The 16,814-nt window shown below is 42.9% G+C and overlaps 1 protein-coding gene across 10 annotated transcripts in view; it reads right to left on the bottom strand.

Moving 5' to 3' along the window:
* The window catches only part of ATXN1 (ataxin 1), a 351,766-nt gene that overhangs the window by 234,180 nt on the left and 100,772 nt on the right, over window positions 1–16,814 (bottom strand). The window contains exon 1 of one of the 10 annotated variants that reach the window (XM_061994531.1): window positions 9,534–9,577. The exons of the other annotated variants lie outside the window; for them this stretch is intronic. The gene's annotated coding sequence lies outside the window, so the exon portion shown is untranslated. Of the gene's footprint in view, window positions 1–9,533; window positions 9,578–16,814 lie in introns of those variants that run through there. 10 annotated transcript variants of the gene reach the window in all.

Here is a 16,814-nt window from a genome sequence, read left to right as displayed (position 1 = left end):
ATTGGAGTTTTTTGACTCATGTTAGCAGTATGTGAGTTAAGCTGTAGGTAACATCGTTTTACATCCTTTCAGATTCAGATTGCTCTATTGGGTCACAGGTAGGGAGGAAAAAAGCCATCTAGTGGACAAAAACGTAATGAGATACCACAAAATATTTTCAGGCACGAAACCTTGAAAAAGGAAAAAAACCAAATAACTCATTATTTGTCTACAATACTGTCTAGCAATACTCAGAAGTCTCTGGGAAATCAGGGTTTACTGGAGGGCAAAAGCATAGCTCTCTAAGTTCGGGTTTTTGGTAGATTTTTTTGATTAGTGATTGTCGTAAAGCATGAGACACTCTGTCCCTCCGAGCCCTCGCAGGGAAATTATCAGCATATTTCTTACAGCGCTGCGAGGGTCATCAGTCGACCGAATATCTTATCACTAGATTCAACACCCTGTGCCAAGCAGACTGCCATTGACACAGGGTTTAAATAGCTGAGCTAATATTTAAACTTTTGTCCCCTCTGATCCTTGAGAAATAATGAGACGAGACTTTGTGACTTTTGGGAACAGATGAGCCAGAACAGCCTTTTAGTAAAATCATCTTTGAGATTCTCGGGGATGCAAGATCCGGGAAGTCTGGGGAAGGTGAAGCAGATCAGCTGAACAACCTCTCTCACAAACACACGTATGCAATTCATTCACCATCTCATGCAGAAAGTGGGGAGAACAAAAAAACCTCTGCTCCTGAGGTTATTTACAACACTTGCTGGTCTTTGCCAAAATACTGCCTACTAGGGTCACAGGGGCCTGTGCAGTAGTGACAGACCCAGCTCTGCACTGCTCTCATTTATGCTGGGGAATAAACACAACAGCCTTTTTTTTTTGGTATGTAACATTTTCAGAGACCTAACCCCTAAATTCATCCTCTTCTGTTCCAGAGTTCAGAGCATTTAGCTAGGCACTTTCAGCTAATCTTGAAAAGCAGATAACGATCGGTCATGCTCAGGCAGGCCAAAGTGTTGAAGCCAAAGTATAATTTCTGCAGGATTACAACACCACAAACCACCATCATCAGACACTATACTGTGATGATGCAAGCAAACATCTGTAACTCCTGCTGCTCCAGGCAAAACACTAAAGTGGGATTAGTGCCTTGCCATTAGAGACTGCTCTGATGCAGGGAAGGGAACCCCAGATATTTTGTGCTCCCATTAAGAAAAAGAAAATAATCTCTTAATCTTTTGAAATAGATGGTTTCAGGAGCATCCCATGCAATGATCATCCACCCAAGTCACCTTTGCAGGGGCATGCATTTACCCAGAGGTCTCAATGGGCTCCTTTTCTCCTTAGCCCTGCATATACATGCTCAGACACATCACGTAAGCAGCAGACATCTGCTTGTATTGCTCCTCTGTTTGCCCCAGCACAGGGACTATTTAATGCATCGCCTTTGACAGAGCCAGCAGTAACTGCCCAGATGGGCTGTGGAGTCTCCTTCTCTGGAGACATTCCAAACCCACCTGGACAAGTTCCTGTGCGACCTACTCTAGGTGCTGCTGCTCTGGCAGGGGGGTTGCACCGGATGAGCTCTTGAGGTCCCTCCCAGCCCTCAAGAGTCTGTGATTCTGTCTGATTCTATGAGACAAGGGAACAGAAGCTTCTGATCTACCTTGCATAGACCTTCTCTGCAGCCTCTTAATGAATCACAGCTTTTTCTCTCTCCTTCTCTCTCTCTTTTCATAATAACCAAATAAGGATTTCAGGGTTTGGCCCATTCACTACATTCTGTGCTTTAACACAGACAAGAATGGAATACAAAATACTGCCAAAACTTTAGCAGCAGGGGCAACCTTTTTGCTATTTTCGTGTCTACAGTTCCCGATCCAACAATGCCGACTTGCTGCTCGGCATGACCGGCCGTGAGACAAGGAATTCATAAACAATAACAGTAAGGACTGTCCAAGAAGGCCTCATCCCAGCCATGCAGAAGTGCAGGACTGACATAGAGCACAAAAAGCGCTGCTTTGCTCCTTTACAGACCTTGCAGTATAAACCTTGCACCGTCACTTTGAAACTTGGGCATTCTGCGTCTGCAAACGGGGAGGAACCCATTTTCAGATCCTTGTGAAATATAAACTTCAGCTGTTGCCAGGCTCAGAGATAGATTTGCTCCTTTTTTATATTTTTAAAAGTTTCCTGAATCTGTGAAGAAACCCACAGAGCCGTTTCAGAGACATGGAGCTATGCAAAATGTACACGCTTCTGGTTTTTTAAGAAGCATCCTCAATCATTGTAATTATTTCTTAAGAATGCTGTTTTAAAAAAAAACCCAGAACCACTGCTATTTTTCACAGCTACAAACCCCTAAAACAGCTCTAGAGCTTTCTGTGAAACTTCACCAAAAAAACTGCCTTTCAGCTAACAGTAAAAATAGATCAAAACCCAATTAGCTGGGCCCGCATGGCAGAAGACAGTTGTGCTTTGGATGTTGTAGTTATACAGAATCAGGAGAAGCATTTTGGCATTTTTACACAAGTTCCTGAAGACTATAAATATCCCAAACCTCCTCTTGCCCTAGTGCCCCTCACAGTCGCTTCAAACACCGCCCACTTGAAGAATAACCTTAGGATGCAGCCTGAAACATTTCACCTTACCTCTTACCCAGTTACAGGACTGAATTAACGTTCAAAGCAGCAGACCTATGGGTGAATTATGGTAATAGCGAGCCTTCAAAAGCAAAACTAAGGAAACTCCTTTGGAAAGTGCAGCCAGAGAGAAGGCTGGGAACATTGAAACCAATTACAACTTGCTTTAGTGTTACACCTGCTGAAATGAATGCCAAAGCCAGCACAGAATTATTTATGTTGTTAACAAAGGGACACGTGAGTAATGGGAAAATAGAAATGGTTTATGCAAAACAGGATCTACTGAAGGCAGCTAAAAGCTTCAGGTGTTGGTGGCAGAAGGCAAAGGTTGTGGTCAGACCTGCTGCTCTGCCTGCCGCTGAGTTGGGCAGAGGCTCCTGCTTCCTGAGCCTAATCTATGCTGTCCCTGAGCTGCCTGTCTTATGCCAGAGTAAATATTCATATAATTACCCCTTAGACAATTCAGTCAGAATGGCCTTTCTTTTCTATACTTGTAATAGAGGCTGTTTTTTAAACCTATATTGCTCAAGTAGAAACATATTTAGGGGCTGGTCATACAAGAAACTGTGCCAGGAGAGCCAAAGAGGGATAGCCCTGTGCAGGCATAGGGCAGACTAAAACGCAAATGAGAAGAGACTGAGAACATCAGCTTCTTCCCCAGGCCATAGTCTTACTAGAAAAGGAGAGATCATAGAATAGTTTGGGTTGGGAGGGACCTTAAAGACCACATTGTCTAATATCCCTGCCATGGGCAGAGGTACGTTCCACCAGACCAGGTTGCTCCAAGTCCCATCCAAGTTGCCCTTGGACACTGCCAGGGATGGGGCAGCCACAGCCTCTTTGGGCAACCAGTGCCAGGGCCTCATCACCTTCACAGACAAGAACTTATTTCTCATACCCTCATCTCAATCTCCCCTCTTTCAGTTTGGGGCCACTACCCCATTGTCCAGGCCCCTGGAAAAAGTCCTTCTGCATCTTTTTCTTATTGGCCCCTTCAGCTACTGGGAGGCTGCTCTAAGGTCTCCCCAGAGCCTTCTCTTGTCCAGGCTGAACAGCCCCATCTCTCTCAGCCTGTCTGCATAGGAGAGAGGCTCCAATCCCTCTGATCATCTTTGTGGCCTCTGGACTCAGTCCATGTTCTTCTTATGCTGAGCACCTCAGAGCCAGATGCAGAATTGCAGGAGGAGTCTCACGAGAGCACAGATCAGGATATTCTTTCTTGGAGGCTACAACCTCTTCCTTCCTTCCAATTTTTGAGCATTTAAGATGGTTCCTCACTGTATAAGAGGCTTCATGTATTAAAGCAAATGACAGGCAAGAAAAGGATCAAACACAAGACTGGTAGCTAGAAGGGACCAAAGGAGCCTGCCAAAGCTGCCCAGCAGCAGGGTTACCCACAGAGCCAAGGTCTCAGCTCCCTCATGGGGCATTTCTTCTTGAATATCCTTGCCTTCCTCTCACATTTAATATCATGTCCAATTCCTGACAGTTTGGGCAGGTGGCCATGGAGAGATCACCTCCAGAAGGAGATTTTCAAAACCGAGCCCTCCTCCTCACTAATCTCATTCTCTCATTGAAAGATGCCAGGCCATTTCAGGCTTTGGTCAGGCTTCCCCAACGCTGCCTTTAAGCTAATGCCCCTCTTCTCCCAAATTCAGTCTTTTATACGTCTGCTTTAACTAGTTCAGAACTGATTTCTCAAGCCAGCAGAAAACCCAAGCTGTCCCCTTTCCTTCCAGCACATTGAATGATTTTGACCTTGTGATAACTATTGTCCATTTTTGTCACAGCCAGGCTACACACAATTCCCTGCAATCATTTAACTCAGCAACATGCCAGAAAAAGGGTATCTATTCTATATTAAAAAATCCAAACTTTACAACAGGACTTCACCTATACAAAGATGGGACATAAAAAGCAGTGACTTTTCACCATTCAAGTTTCACTGGGGCAGCAAAATGAAGTGGCTCTCCTGTAACCTCACATCTAACACAAGTACTATACAGATAAGGAAAACAGAGGTTTTACTGGACTGATTGCTGCATCCCAGCAGAGCTCTGGGGCAACTGAGAATGGAAATAAATGTTGTATAACAGTGAGCACAGAACAAAAAAAAAAAAGGCAGAATTCAATGTCATGTTCAACACACATCTCAGAGGGCTTTGCCAGGTTCTCACTGTCTCCTAAAGAAATACTCATTCCAAGAGTAGTTGAACACCGCAGAGTGACCATGGGCTCCAAGAGAAGTCTGTGAATCTGTTCCCAAGAAGCTCCCGACTGTGCTTCAAACCCCAAGATGACTGCCATTTAAGGTTCTCTGGGGCTGAAAGAGCTTACACATAAGATTTTCCTCTTGCAACCGAGAACACCAGGACCCAGAAAGAGTTCCAGCTGATTTTCCAAGCAGAGAGTGACTGGCTTTCTCAAATACAGCTGCTTTCTTCATTAGAAGACTAAAAATAGACCTTCTCCTAGCAGGCTGACTTCCTTTTAAGCATTCTGCCATATCCATGTGTGTATTTCATTCAGGGTTTCTGCATGTCTACGCCATTGTGATTCTATTTCAGCCTTTAAGTACATTCAAGAAATTTTTCATTTCCCTCGCCCATATTCACTCCAGATGTCCTGAACTGTCCAAAACTGTTTTATGTTAGGAGAATTTGTAGGGATATTCTGGCATTCATAACTGCTGCCATCTGCTTCAGTACTTTCAGGAAAGATCAACATTTTCCCCCAACTGTTAGCAAATACAGACAATTGAGTTTAGGGTTTTAAAACATCAGTGATTAAGGGTAGATGTTTTGTTTGTACCTCATGCAATAAGAATAATGAAATACTGCCATATCAAGCTTCCACTTTTTGCTCTTGAAGAGATGGAGTGAGAAACGTGAGGAATTGAAGGATGTCTTATGTCTCAGCATATGGCAACAGCAGTAAACGCTGCTTCATAATGCTGTGCCAGCATGCAAGAACCTCATTTTGAAAAGACATAGTGAATGTGAGGTAGGGGGCTGTGGGAGAACATACTGCCATGGTCCTTTCAGTCCCAGTCACCTTGTTTTCTAGAGCAGGGGAAACTGGGCACTGCCATTTTCTTCTAGCTCAGGTGGTCAGTGTTAAAATCAAAGTATGAGAGCAGATGTAGGAAGGGAGGAACCAGGGGATAATCCTCTCCACTCCCCTTAGTGTAAAGTTAATATATGCTTGGACCCATATAGCTCCAGAGCATTGTAGATGCCCAGTTTAGAGGTAAAGTAAAAATCTGTGGCATATGCAGTCCTGAGTGAAAATGCCCAGGGTTGGACAGTGTCTTAAAAAAATGGACTGACACACTCAGAGTTAGGCAGTACCAGAGAAATGCATTTGCTTCCACCTCAAGAAAGCTTCTGACTAGAGACATCATACCCAGCCTCTGCCCAGTATTGCCACTGAGGTCATCATAAAAGTTCTTCAGGCTTTAGTAACCATTCCCGTCTCTCCCCAAAGTTCATGGATATCCCATTAATAGAAAAGGATGTAGTCCTTCAGACAACAGATAAAAAGGCAGATCAGCAGAAAGGCCATTTGGAATTAGCTCCATGGCATACGAAGAACCCAACTTCAGCAGAGTTGAATTCCCCTGCCTCAGTGAGGGCAAGGCAACTTCCAGCACTCTTTCTCTTGATTCTCTGTATCACCTGACAAACCAAATAGTGTACTTTGGAATGATGGGAACAACAGCTGAAACAATAGTTCAAGTCCTAAAACTCTAACCTGAAGTACGTTTAACTTTTCCAAAGCATTGCTCACTAAGGTGATGTGCCTCACTGAATGTGCTCAGGGTGAAGCTGGGAAGCAGCAGAGGATCTCAGTACTCAGGATATTTCTGGAGGAAAAATATTTGCATAGGCATTATGAAACTTCAGTAGCATTTCTGCCCATCCTTAATCTTCTTGCAAGCGTAGGTGTGTTATCTAATAAACTTAAACATGTACAACCTTTCTAATAGAGATAAGCTGGTTGCAACATTTTTATGCCAGGGAATATAATTAAAAGAGAACTCCAAGTCTTCTTTAAATCTTTAGTTTTGGTGATGGGAATTGTTAAATGTGTCTGAGAATACAAAGGCAGTCACAAACAGTTCTACTCCTTTTTCATTCCAGAAGAGTTGAGGTTGGTCATAACCTCATAGTCTCAAACCAAAAGTTGTTCTGAGAATGGTATTGTTTTGAACTTTTTGAAGGGGAAGGGAGAAGGGAAATACACTGATACTTAGCCAGCATTACTGAAAATACAATGACAAATGGCACCTAGCTCCTCCCTCAAATGTCTACTACATAGATCCCTACAGGGTAAATAGTTTTGGCCATTTTCCTTGATGCTAAAAAAAAAAATGTAGGTTTCAGCTTCTCCCTCTTCATAAATAGGAAACAGTAACTCACAAGAAGGTCAATGCAAGTAGAAAGCAAATTAATCTGGCCATGTTTTGCTCTGAACTATGCTGCTGCACTCCCATGGTAACCCAAACCAAAACCAAAATTTGGCCTGCTGTTTTTTTTCCCCTCTAAATGTTTCATGATGACCCTAGAACTATTCTATTTTCTGGTTAAACATTACATGGAGTGTGTTAATTTTTGCTTCAGCTAATTTAGCTATACTAAATGCAAATGCTTCCTGTACTTATGAATACAATCTGTTCATAGTGAATAGTTTTGAAGATTTGGATGAGTTAAAACAGCAACAGTATCCATGTGGGACCAATCTTCCCTGGACAACTCTTATGTTTTGATTCATAAATTCTTTCCATAGGAAATATCTGTGGAAAATCTCCAACACATCCAGAAATGTACAACTCAAGTTGCTTGAGTTATGATGAGTTCTTAATACTTACTGCTTCTCCCTTTATTTCTTACTTTTATATAACCATTGGCTTTTGGGTTCACATGAGACTCCTTTAAGCTTATTTTCCATTTTTGTAAAATGCCTGGTTTTAGTAATTGCAACGACATGTCATTAGTACTACCACATGAACCTATTAAAAAGCAACTTCCAACTCCAAAATAACTAATTTTGACATCTAATGCGCATGCTAAAGCACCTCTTCACCTGTTGCTGCTCTGCTGCATGTTTGGTTTACTCTGTGGAATAAAGACCCAGTTGTTTCTTATGAAACAAGTGTTCCCTTACCTCAGAGAGACTATAGAGTTGCAGAGGGTCTTGAAAAAACACTCAGCCTTGTGAAATGGGAAGGTGACAGCAATGGGAGCACAATGGTCAATCTGCAAATGAATTTCTGAGACCCATGGCATGTCTACTGGGACATGAGTACATCTGCTGGGATGTCAGAACGAGCTCAGTTTGCCACAGACACTGGAGACTGATGGGTTTGTTCCCACTGCAATTGTACATTTTGGAGTGCAAGTCCTGTGCTCAGTTACCCCAAATGTTGAGCTTTAGCACACCTGCTTGGTTTTCTGCTCATCTCTGGCACTAACAGCACTTGTAATTTGTTGTGGATTTCTGCCAGAGGAGTCTGGCTCTTTACCCCAGATTTTGCAGAGTCTCCTCATATATCACCAACCATTGGTACAGCAGTGCCAGGTGCTGCCTTGGCATGAGGAGTTCTCCTGCAGTTTAGTCTAGTTCTACCAATCTTGCTTGTGATGTGGTCCCACCAAAGCAGTCTTAGTCTTTCCTGAATTAAAACTTAAACTTTATAGGAACTTTAGGCAACCAACAGCAAATCACAGCTAGTTGAGAAGAAAGAAGGAGAAAAGCACTTATGGTCCATGTGGGTCCAGGAATAAAGTTTTTAAGTCATGATGGCACCTTATTAAAATCTGTTGTCAAAGAAAAGAGCAACAGCTTAAGAGCTTTTCACAAAGCCTTTGTCCTCTGATGTTTGCATCTGACAGACTCCAGTTTATTCGGTACTTCTCCTCTCTTTCCTTTGTTTTCTCCCTTCAACAAATAGTATCTTTTCCTCACAGTTCCACTGCTCAAGACTCCAGCAGGTTCAGGGGTACAAGTTAATGCCTGCTGGATGTTGCAGCCCTCATCTCCAAGCAGAATTTCTCTCATGCTTTGTATTGTTCCTGACTGGCCACTCTTGTCCAGGTCAGACCAAGAATTGCAAATACCATCAGATTTGTCACCTCCCAGACCGAGGCAGGACTGTAGCTCGTTCTTAGCAGGAATGCTGTGGCAGCAGAATTCTTTGGGTAAGCATTCTGTGGCTTTCTTTTAAAAACCAAATTAGTCATTTGCAGAGTATGTCTAGAGTGGAACAAAGCCAAAGATAGAAATCCTTTTTTCAGATCTAGCCATGCCAGTTGAAGAAGATGATCTTTCCAGCTGCCTCTTGCCCTTGCCAGAGGTTACAGCAAACTGACCTCTGAGTGAGTGTGTGTGTTTCAGGCAAAGTAAGTGGAGTTAAGATGCTTAAAGATTTAGTCTTTGTTCATTCCATTTACCCTGACTTGAACAGGTTTACGAGACTTTGGCAGGTTTATGAGTGGCCCCCATGATGCTGAAGCACAGGTCAGCAGGGACAGTAACCTCTGGTGTGGGTAATAAGTCTCCAGCCAGGAGAGGGCTATTAATAGTAGTCTTTTCAGCTGTCAGGGCAATATGCAAGAGAGAATATACTTCCACAGTCCTGGACTAACATAAATATTTTCTATCATCAGTATAGTTCCTTCTTTTCCCTCCTGGGATTGCCCTAGCAATATAAACAACTTCATACAGTATCATCACATTTGCAAGGCCCTGGTCCTCATGGGGGACTTCAGCAACCCCAATGCTGATGGGACAAAACAGCAGGACAATAGTCTGGGAGATTCCTGGAGAGCATCAATGACAAGTTCTCCCTTCAAGTGACAAAGAAGCCAATAAAGAGAGGTGCTCTGGTGGACGTCATACCTGTTGTAGATACGAAGATTGAAGTGAGCCTTGGCTGAAGAGACCATGAGATATTAGACTTCAGGATCCTGAAGGCAGGGAGGAAGGTAAAATACAAGATCACAACACTGGACTTTAGGGGAGCAGACTTTGGCCTCTTCAAAGATCTGCTCAGAAAGTCTCATAGGATAAGGCCCTTGAGGGGAGGAAGGCCCAAGAGAAATGATTAATATTCAAGGACCATCTCCTCCAAGCTCAAGTAGCCCAACCCAGTGATTAAAAAAATACCAGGAGAACTGTGCAGGTGAACAAATACCTCATATAGCCAAACTCAGTCTCAAAAGAGGAAGCATACAGAGGGCAGAAGCAAAGAGGGGCAACCTACAAGGAACACAGAGACATTTCCTGAGCATCCAGGGACAAAGTTACAAAAGCCAATGCACAAATGACGGATGTCACAGGCAATAAGAAAAGCTCTTCTAATACACAGGTGAGGCTAAGGAAAATGCAGGGCTGTTGTTCAACATGACAGGAGACACAGGACAAGTCTCATGTCAGGGACTACTTAGGCAAACCAGACATATACACTGGTCTATGGGCCATGATAGGATGCACACAAGTGCCAAGGGAGCTGGCAGATGTCATTACAAGGCTACTTTCAATAATTACCTTCGGTGAATCACAGCAATTGAAGAAGTGCCAAAAGACTGAGGGACAGCAAATGCCACTCATCTTCAAGAAGGAGGAGCCAGGGAACTACCAGAGGCTGGGAAGGTGATGAAGCAGTTAATCCTATAAACCACTTGCAGGCACATTAAGGACAAGAAAATCATCAGGAGTAGTCAGCATGGCTTCACCAAGGGGAGTATGTGGAGACATGAACTTTAATTTCTTCCAGATTACAAGTAAAAAAAAAAAATCCCTCAGTAAGAAATAGTCTGTGTGCTTCACAGAGCATTTTACTCCAACTCTCAGTAGGTACTAAGTAGTTTAGCAAAACACTAGTAGCTTTGACTTCAGAGATGAAGGTAACTGTTAAGAAATGTCAAAGATTACCTTCCATTAAGCTTGCCAGTTTGTAAACATGAAAGAAAACACATGCCCTGATACTTGCTGATCAGTCCAAGCAAAAAGCAGGTATGACAAGCTTTCTCATGTAAGTTGTAGTCATTACCTCATGCTGCATCCCTTCTGTTGATAGCAACCTTGTCACACCGCCAAACAACCAACCACCAGCATCAACACAATCGATCATTCTCCTCCTTATAGTACAGAAATGTACATAATAAACCCCATCAATTCCCTCAGAGATCCACTTTACAATAGTTAAGTTGCAGCTATGAAAAAGAGACAAACTAAAAATAGGCTAAGAGCATCTAAAGCTATTCTGTTGAGATGTCTGCAGCTGTAAACGGGTTAGTTTGGCTTTTTGAGTTATAGTTTGCAGACACGTCTATACAAAATTATAGTTATGAGTTACTGTTGTGTATGTTTAATGGATTTTTCTGCTCTCTGTTACTGCAAGTTCCTAGCCTGCAGCTCTTGCCAGAACTAACTGGTTAATACTATTTTTTACAATATTTACTTGTTAGCTACTAAATTTCAGATTCTCAAACCAAGGAATGAAGGAGTGCTGCATGCTAGATTTGATTATGTGAAAGCTCTCTCTGCTTTTATCTGTTTGTGCTACAGAGATATTTGCCTTGTGAAAGTCAGGAGGCTTACACTTCTCCTGCATCTCAGGTAAGTATTGTAACAGCTCTATTTAGATGCAATTTAAAGTAAAGCTGTGTTGTCTTAACTTTACATATTACTGCCTTTTTGGTAGCCCTTACACAGCTTCTATAGCCTACAGCTAGTCCAGGGCCCTATCTTACAACCTCCTTTCATGCAAATAATCATTACCAAATGTTAATACATGAGCACTCTTCCTCACTCAGTGACTGCCTTAATTGATAATGATGTTATGAAAAAAATCTGAAGCAACACCTTTGAATAGCATCTGCTTTTTGGGTTTTTTAATTGTCTGTCACTTATTGACTACACTGCTACTGCCTAATAGGATCTGTAAGCAGTCTAGTGGAAAGCACCTTTCATTTTCATCAAATTAGGCTTTCAGTGACACCAGGAATTTGAATTAGTAAGGTAGCTTTGCCGTGGCTCTGCTCAGTCAATCCTTGAAATGCCATCACTAACTTGAACTATGATTCAGGACAGTACAATGATGATCTTAACATCAGACGTAGAAATCTCCTGGTTAAGTTCCATGGTTCACAAGATCAGGCTTAATATGAGAAAGAGAATTTGTATTGTACCATAGATTTAAATAAAGGATAACCATGTCATCAAAACAGCAGCAGTCCACTTACACCATCTCTGGATAAGAACATCACTACCAGAAAAAACCTGATTTGGAGTTTGAGAAGTATAAAATCCATAAGGTCAATAAACAGAGCTTGTGAGGCACAAAGGACTGTTGGGAAAAATTAATGTGAAGGTAAAGGATGGAATTTCCGACAGTAGTCAGGCAGCTTTTAGCACAGACTGCAGATGAGCAGCGTGGTGATAGTTTGATGTGGTTTTACTGGTAGTAACCAAAGACAAGCAGATAGTAGCACTGAGAAAATTGTATCCATCTTACTAACTCGGGCCCTCTTTGTGCTGCTTGTCTCTCAAAAGCACGTACTCAAGTACCACAAAACGCAACACATGACACCGATCAGCTTCCAACATCTGCTGTGTAGCACATGGAAAAACACGCTACAGAACAGCTAAGGAAAGCTGCCTTGGAAATAGGCAGGAAAGCCTTACTGATGCTCTGTTGTAGGGGATCCAATTCAACTAAGAATCACAACTTGTAAAAATTAGGAAAAGTCTATATGGAAAGCAGGAAAGAGAAGCAGCTTCCCCCGTGCCTTCTTAAAAACAGGAGTATTTATGTTCAACAGCAAACAGCTGCCTTTTCCATTGCCCCATCAATCACCCTACACAGGCTGATGAAGGTATTTGAGGGAGTGCTCCATGAGCACAGAGTCTGGGAGTGCTTCCCAGCTCTCAGGTCCAGCTGTCCACGCTGGCAGCAGCTGGTGCTGCCTTAAGACCATGTGTGGCCATGTACCACCTCCCTCCTCCCACTCAGCCTCGCTCCACAGGAAGAAATTCAGGCATGAGGTGCCGGGACCACAGCTGAGGCCGTGGCTGTCTGTGAGCTGCAGCTCTACTACATGTCTCACCAGTCAGAGAGTCAAGTTACAGCATGATTCAGATGTGTAAGGCGAAGCAAACCCAGAGGATGTCGTAAGCTGGCTAAGACTCGAAAGGTGATCAGCCCTGTCACTGCTACGAATTGAAACCATGATGTAAGTGGAGGAGGGAACGACAGCACGATTAATAAATGACAGGCTAGCATCTGTGGAGTAGACAAACCCTACTAATCAAAGTCACGCTCTCTCTGCTGACCTTATCGCTCGAGGTAAGCCAGCCAGAGGGTATAATCCCTTCTGACATTGCTCACAGCTTCCCTGTCCCTAAACACAAGCACAACAGATGCTTATACTGGGCAGCCAGTATTTTTCAAAGGCGCTTGATAGGAACATCTGTAAATCCCTGGATCACCTCAGCAGTCCAAGCTGTGGGCAGCACTGCTGCATGGCCGGGGCAGCCTGGCCGCTCCCCTCAGCCTGTGCCAGCAGCTGCCTGCCATTCACTGAACCCCCGAGTGCTTTCTCTGATGTCTGAACTAAACTTTTATACCTGTACCCTGTGTAATGCAACAATTTATTTCCTGATAAGCATTTGATATTTATATAACCAGAGATGAGAGAGAGAGAGGAAAAAATTCTGTCAGAAATAGCTTTACAGATGAGTCTTCTCATTGTCTAACAAGCTTTTCATTGTTTTTCATTTTCATTTCTCTCCATGGTTCAGGGCACTTTGAGGAAAAGAAAAAAATCTATTCAGCAGTTTCCCACTCATAATTCAAGGAAGAGAGTCATGTATTATAATAGAGATAATTAGCTTTGACTGAAAATAATAAGCTTGGCACCAAATATCCCCCACTACTGCACAGAATAACCATTTATCGTCTTATATACTCTCCATCAAGCTTAATTACTGCAACAGTAATTACTAACCTGTTGAAAGAACAAAAGAAAATGCAACTAGCTCTACACTGAAATAAGGAGAACATTGCTGATTCCAATAAGCAGCTCTTGGTTGCTCCTCCTCTCAGAGCACATTTACTTGCCATTTAGACCCTTGTCTCGACACATATGCTTGTAACCCCAAAAAAGGAAATACATCCACAAATAATCTGATCACAATGGTTAGATCCCATTCATTTAGGCCAAGTGTCTGTTTGGTTGGACTGAAGGAATGACACTGATTTTTTGATTTCTGGGAAGTTAAGAGAGCAGAGCCTGTCACAGGCTGTGTGCTGCAACACTGCAGACTTCCATACGCTGGATAGCTTTGCTTACCCTCACTTCTGACCCACCAAACCCCTTCCTGGCTGTTACTCCATCTCTTCTCAACAGATATTCTGCCAATCATGTCAAATTAAAATTAAACAATTGAAACAAATGCAGCCTCCTATGTTCAAAGAATAACACATGCTTAAAGGGTATAACCTTTATATCATCTATATAAAGTATAATCTTTATTTGCACAAATGTACTGCATTCATTATAGCATTTCATAGAATCATTTAGGGTGGAAAAGACTTTCAAGATCATTGAGTCCAACCATTTTCAAGATCGAGTCCAACCATTAATCCAACACTGCCACAGCCACCACTAAACCATGTCCCCAGGTGACACATCTACACAGCTTTTGAATACTTCCATGGATGGGGAATCCATCACAGCCTTTTTGGTAAATACTTTTTTCCTGATATCCAATCTCAACCTCCCCTGGCACAACTTGAGGCCATTTCCTCTTGTCCTGTCATTTGTAGTTTGAGAGAAGAGACTGACCTCCACCTCACAACCTCCTGTCAGGGAGTTGCTGAGAGCAAGGTCTCACCTCAAGCCACCTCTTCTCTAGACTGAACAACCCCAGTTCCTTCATCAGACTTGTGCTCCAGACCTTTTCCCAGCTTTAGTGTCCATCTCTGGATGTGCACCAGCATCTCAGTGCTTCTTCTAGCAGTGAGGGGCCCAAAATTGAATGCAGTATTTGAGATGCAGCCTCATCAGTGCCAGGTACAGAAGGATAATCCCTTCCCTGGTCTTGCTGGCTACACTGTTTCTGATACAAGCCAGGATATTTCTCACAAGTTCCACAGGGTCCACTATTACTCCTGCTTAAATTTACTCAGCTTCACTGGTGTTGACTAAGTAAGCCTTGGAACAAAGCACTGAGTGGCATCACCAACCCTTTTTGCTGCTTGAGGTATTCCCTAGGCCACAGAAGAACCTGTGTTTGCGAAAGCTTGTACAGCTACCTGAGAAAGAAGAGGAAAGTATCATTGGTTTCTTTCTATCTTCCTCTGTCTGGGTCCCTGAACAGGACCTATCCTCTCTCTGTCTTTGCCAACGGGAGTTGAAGGAAACTGGTGCCTTCCAGACATCATCAGTACTTTTCAAAATCTGGACTGCCAAAGTTGCTATGCTCACTGAATCTGGGAACTGGAACAATGCCACACAGCATATGCAAGCATTCACATCTAATCAACCCAGCTGAAATTTTGGATATTGAACATTCTCTGGGAAACTGTTGGCAATCAATCCGCAGCATGTAAACAACACAACCCTCCCACCTCCAAAAACCCCAACAAGCTATAAAGTAATTCATCCCATAAATAACCACCAAAAAAAGACAACCTAGAAAACCTCAGAACCACTAATCTGAAGCAGTCAACAAGCATCAGTTACACTCTGCCTCAAACAATGAGACCAGTTTAAATCAGGAGAGGTTTGGGGCTTTTTCAGAGCTCTTGACTTTTTTGCTGCCCGCACTTTGAAGCCTTACAGTTATTGTGTTTCAGGGCTTTTTCACCAGAATCATTAGGCCTAGAAACTGCCTTTTTTCCTCACCACTTTTAAAATCATTCCTTTTCTTCCCCAGCCACACATTCCCAGTTGGCACAAGAAAATGCAAAGACTCCAAGAATCAATCCCAACCAGCATGTTGTCTTCCTCCAGTGGACATGCACTGCTAAGAAGGCATTCAAGTCACTAGAGAAGGCCTCCCAAAACTACAGGAATATCCACAAATGCAGAAGTCGTGACACTTCTGATTATCCCATGCACAGAGAGAGGATGATGCTGTATCTTCAAAATGAAGAGGAAATTTCATAGCCTAATAACTATGTCATTGAGGAAGTTGATACAGGAGAACAGGATAAAATCACTGCTGTTTCTATAGCCTTTGTGTGTCAACAAACACTACATCAGTATATTTTTAATTAAACACATTTTTCCTTCCTCAAAAATGTTATCTAAATGTAATTTGATATTGTGTTGTCACATTTCATTAGTGAATTCAAGAGCAGCTAAAGTTGTAAATGAAAATTTTACACATCTATAGTATTTTCTCAATGAAGCAACTGAGACATATATCTGATTACTACATAACAATGAAAAGGCCCAACAGAAGTTCCAATGTGGCATTCACAGAATCACAAGGGCTGGAAGGGACCTTGAAAGATCATCCAGTCCAACCCCCCTGTCAGAGCAGGCACACCTAGAGCAGGTCACACAGGAACTCATCCAGGTGGGTTTGGAATGTCTCCAGAGAAGGAGACTCCACAGCCCATCTGGGCAGCCCCTTCCAGTGCTCCCTCACCTCAACAGGGAACAAGTTCTTCTTTTATTTCTTTGGAACCTCTTGCATTCCAGCTTGTACCCATTGCCCCTTGTCCTATCACTGCCCATCACTGAGAACAGCCTGGCTCCATCCTCCTGACACCCACCCTTTATGTATTTGTAAACATTATTGAGGTCACTCTGCAGTCTCCTCTTTTCCAAGCTACAGAGCCCCAGCTCGCTCAGCCTTTCATCAGAAGGGAGATGCTCCACTCCATCATCAGGCCAAGGCATCAAAAGCTTAATTCTCCATTTTGTCCAGCATTAAATGTCCAGTTATAGGCTTGTTCTGCATGCTACCATAAATTTCCCCTGCTAACCGAAACCCCTTTCCTCTCCAAAACAACCCAAGATCACTTCCATGGGATTAAGAATTTCTACTTTTCCAACCTTCCTGGTTCATTTCTTGTTTAACCACGGAGCTGCATTTCCCTCAGTTCTTTCCCAAGCATCACTTCTCTGCAACACACAATACATCCTTTAACTGGACCACAAA

This window comes from Colius striatus, chromosome 4 (assembly GCF_028858725.1).
Source record: "Colius striatus isolate bColStr4 chromosome 4, bColStr4.1.hap1, whole genome shotgun sequence".
Taxonomy (NCBI): Eukaryota; Metazoa; Chordata; class Aves; order Coliiformes; family Coliidae; genus Colius; species Colius striatus.
Note: the sequence above shows the minus strand (reverse complement) of the source record. Positions and strands in the feature narration are given on the sequence as shown.